The sequence below is a fragment of the Crocuta crocuta genome, unplaced genomic scaffold, assembly GCF_008692635.1.
Source record: "Crocuta crocuta isolate KB4526 unplaced genomic scaffold, BGI_CrCroc_1.0 scaffold301, whole genome shotgun sequence".
Classification (NCBI taxonomy): Eukaryota; Metazoa; Chordata; class Mammalia; order Carnivora; family Hyaenidae; genus Crocuta; species Crocuta crocuta.
This window is the reverse complement of record NW_027527544.1, coordinates 18,072-22,807: the sequence shown is the minus strand read 5'-3', so window position 1 is coordinate 22,807 and position 4,736 is coordinate 18,072. Positions and strand designations below refer to the sequence as shown.

The 4,736-nt window shown below is 42.5% G+C and overlaps 1 pseudogene; it reads right to left on the bottom strand.

The window, feature by feature from the left end:
- Positions 1-517: 517 nt before the first annotated feature.
- On the bottom strand, positions 518-3,711 carry LOC144232245 (ATP synthase F(0) complex subunit g, mitochondrial pseudogene; annotated as a pseudogene).
- Positions 3,712-4,736: the final 1,025 nt, after the last annotated feature.

The window sequence follows — 4,736 nt, the reverse complement described above, 5'->3', positions numbered from 1 at the left end:
GGCTAACACTCCCCTAAAATAAAAGATGGATTAAGAGGGGAAAAAAACCCCAAAAGTTTACCTCCTATATACACGGGAGAGAGCCAGGAAAACTGAGTAACTCCCCCAAATGGCCAAGGTCACCACCTTAAATATCATCTTCAGCTAAAGACAAAAGATGTTGGGGTGGGAAGCCAGTTAAGGGAAGTTATCAGGCAAATCACAGTAAACAAGGGTATGGTTGTTATCTACATAACAATTTAAGGCCCTGTCTTCTCCACTGGTAAGATTTTTCTAGAGTTTGAGTCATTCTCTTCTTCCTGGTATAGCCAGGGAGCTACTCTTACAGAGATTTTTCTTTATAAATACAAATTTGTCTTATAAAAGGTAATTTCTACTCCATTTTCAGAGCTGCTACTGTGTCTGCTAATTTTTTTGGATACATTAGCTCATTTTATTCAAATACCAGCCTGAGCACATGTGATCCAAGAACACTCAGATAATAAACAAAATATAAATAGATGTTAAAAACTGGTCTTCAAACATGATAGTCAATGATGCCATGTTTGCCTATGATGTTACTAACATAAAACTATATCCACACCTTGGTGGCCACCAAACCATTCAGCAGAACTTTTTCAACTGTGAGCTGTTTCAAACTACCAGTTTGAGCACTCTTCAGTACTTTTTTTCAAATTCTAGATAGCTCTAGGGATCTGAGGATTAGAGTTAGGGTTAGAGGAGCAAGCTCAAGCTGGCCATAGTGCCAAAATGTGGCCAATAGAGGCTCTGAATAAGTCATAGCAGCATTTACCAGTGCCAGGGCCTTCTCTGAGAGGTTGTCAACAAATTGGGCCAGGGTTCTAGGATGGAAAGTCCACGAATAGCCACTGAATGTCTGCTATTTCTTGAATAACCATCTCAAAATAACCACTATGACAAAGAGGTACAATTTAGGGTGGCATACTTCCTTCTATTCAGTATAAGCAATTTTTTCTCTCATTTTATTTAAGTAATCTCTACACCCCACATGGGGCTTGCACCCAAAACCCTGAGATCAAGACTCACATTCTCTACTCATTGAGCCAGCCAGGTGCCTCCCTCCCCCCAGTTTTTATAAAGTGATTCTTTTAATATTTCATATTTTAGTAATCTCTATACCTAATCTCTATGCCCAATGTGAGGCTCAAACCCATAGCCCCAAGATCAAGAGTTACATGCTCTACTGAGTCAGCCAGCTACCTCAGTATAAAAGAAATTCTAAAACTAGAGCAGTTATAGTAATGTACCTCCAAAGTTAGTAATGCCAAAAATACATTACACAAAACAAAAACTAAACTAGAACAAAGCATGTATTGAATATTCTCAACCTAATGTTAGTTTTTTTTTTTTTTTATCTGGATGCTTCATCTTTGTATCAATTGCCTCCCCTGTCTCTGTGAAACCTATCCTGTAGATTTCTCTTATCTTGTGTGAAAACTTGCTAAAAGAGTATAGGATGTAAGTCTGACCTTCCTTTGTAAGGCTGAACTTCCTATTTCCATTTAGAAGCTATTGTTTTGCTCAGATTATTAGTGGTATTTTTTAAAGCATTTTAAAAAATGTTTATTTTTGAGAGAGAGAGAGAATGGCGGAGGGACAGAGAAAGAGGGAAACAGGATCCCAAGTGGGCTCTAAGCTGAGAGCAGAGAGCCTGATGTAGGGTTTGAACTTACCACCTACAAGATCATGACCTGAGCTGAAGTCCTACACTTAACCCGCTGAGCCTCTCACGTGCCCCAGATTATTAACGATATTCAGCCTATCACTTTACCATGAATATTCACTCAAGATAGAGGCGGCCAGGGACAGTACTCTGTCTGCTTTTCTTTTTCTTTCTTATGTTTTCCTTTTGAGTTTTTATTCCACACCAAACACTGTATCAGGAGAAGATTTAAACAAGACAAAACAAACAAACAAACAAAGAACAAATGAACTCCATAGGTTTTCCCCTTAAAGATCCTGGTTAGGGACTAAACTAGAAACACAGCTTGACCAAATTTAGGCACAAAGACACTTGACCAGTTGCAGNACTTTCCAGGGGTGCCTGGCTGGCTCAGTCAGTACAGCATGTGACTCTTGATCCCGGGGTTGTAAGTTCGAGTCCCATGTTGGGTGTAGAGATTACTTAAAAATAAAATCTTAAAACAATATTTTCTATTCACTCTAAAGCGATTGAAAAAAAATCACTGGAGGGGCGCCTGGGTGGCTCAGTCAGTTAAGTGTCTGACGTTTGATTTCGGCTCAGGTTATGATCTCACTGTTCGTAAGTTTGAGCCCCACATCCATCGGGCTCTAGCTGACAGTGCCTGCTTGCGATTCTCTCTCGCTTTCTCTCTGCCCCTGCCGTGCTCACACAATCTCTCTCTCAAAAATAAAATAAATATTTTTAAAAAGATCACTGGAGAATGTAGCAGAATGTGGGAGAAATCTTGATTCCTGCCCCACACCCCCAGCCCCAATCTTACAGTGTTTTGGTTTGTTTGACCAAAGGGGAACAATCTGAAATGGTAAGCAGCAGTGTGCTGAAGAATTTGCATGACAATACCGTGCACTAAAAAGTAAACCTCCGCATGACAGGTGTCTGACCCAGGCCACAAAGGGCCGATTTAATGTGAGGGATTGATTTCTGCATCCTGGAAACCACCAAGGAGCTCGCGCTGAGAAAACAATGCCAAACAGACCGAACCTGCAAATCCAACCTGCAAATCCACGATGACTGTCAACTCTGCCCTCCCGAAGCAGAATCTCCTGCGGCCAAGGGACCCCCTTCTTCTCCCTGGTAATTGCAACTGGCTTTCCCGGTGAGGTTCTGTTACTTTACTCATCACTTACTACAGGTGGTTGTGAAAGAGGAGTCTTTTGTGAGCGCCACAAGTATAGCAAGCTCAGACTCCGCTGCCTGGTTTACTGATCCCTACGCTCCAGGTACGGCCACCCCCAATGGTAGCAAATGTCCAGGCGGCCTTACAGGTAAACAGAAAAAGTCCATTTCCTTCTCAGTCTTGTAGATGTGACCCCATCTTCAGCCACCAACCACCAGGCTGTTGATGCCTGGTTAGGGTGGGAATTGCTTGCTTATAAGAAGCAAATGATAAATAAATAATAAGTCCTAAGAACATCCCCACGAAAAACTACCCATAAATATGACCAGCGGATAAGACTGCCCCTTCTTTTTCCTACAAGAAAATTTAACACTCTATTCCCAGGGAATTAAATGGGATCTGGGCCCAGCCATTCTGGCAACTTATGCTTTTACCCATGTAATGAAACCTTTTTTTTTTTTTTTTTTTCTGAAAAGGGTGTAGAAATTTAACGGACTATCTCAAGCAGATTTATTGGGTCCCTGTTGGCTTTTTTCTTCTTACACTTCCTGTGCCTTCATTCCAGGAGCACTTTGAAGGTTTTCCATCCCCTTTACCCACGCCTCTCATGCTGCAGCATCACTGGGTCATGTGCTCATTTAGTACATAGGAAAGACCAGGCACCGAGCAGCCCTGACTTTGAAGATGCCCCCACAGAGCGAAGAGGACATGTGGAAGGAAACCGGTCACTGCAGTGCGGTACCGTGAGACGAAAGCATCTCTGAGGCAGCCTGAGGATGTTGAGGACACTTGTGAGGAAGGGTTAGCATCAAGCGAGCCGATTCTTGAGCTCTTGAGCAGCAGATAAGGATTAGCCACAAGGACCGGCCTACAGGCAGAGGAGGAAAAGAAATCCTAACAAGTGGAATAGCATGGAAGAATACTCAGAGGGCATTTGAAGAGTCTGAGGGCTCTTAGCAGATTGAAAGAACTGAATATAGACAGTGGATGTGAAGCAAGCAATGTGTGTGTGTGTGTGTGTGTGTGTGTGTGTGTGCGCGCTTGCGCATGTATGCGTGTTGCACATGTTCACACACATGGTGGTGGTGGAGAACACAGTGGAAGAGAAGTCTGTGACATTTAGGTGTCCTGGCTCAGTACGGTGTTCAAATGTTTTCAGGCCACGGGATAATCCCACTGCAAACAAGATGCATAAAAACACTTCCCTCATGCGTACAAGCCTCAAAAAGGAGGGGAAAAAACCCCCAAAAACCAAAAAACTGAACCGAGCATGTGATTGCCTTTATATAGGCATCTAGAAACAGATGGAGCAACTTGAATCTTTACAGTGTGGCTTCCTTATTATTATTATTATTATCAAGATTTCTTTGGAGTGCAGCATGTTTATGCTGCTACGTTAACTCCAATACTCAGTGAAAAATGCAAGTAAACACTGACTCCAACTTAAAAGTACATTATGTCCCCAAATTTCATTTCTAAGTTAGCTGTTTTATTTACAATGTGCTTGCCCATAGAAGCAGTGTTACAAAAGGCAGCAAGCACTGTGACTCAGCTAATTCACGGCAGACATGAAGGTCCTTCTTTCTACTGTAAAGTTCCATGGGTTCTGACAAATTCATAGCATGGGGTATCCACCATTACATTATCATACAAAATAGTTTCATTGATGCCCCAAATCCCCTTTGCTTCTCATATTTTGAAAAAAAATTTTTTTTAATGTTTTATTTATTTTTGAGAGAGAGAGACAGCATGAGCAGGGGAGGGTCAGAGAGAGAGGGAGGCACAGAATCTGAAACAGGCTCCAGGCTCTGAGCTGGCAGTCAGCACAGAGCCCGACGCGGGGCTCGAACCCACGAACCGCGAGATCATGACCTGAGCCGAAGTCGGATGCTT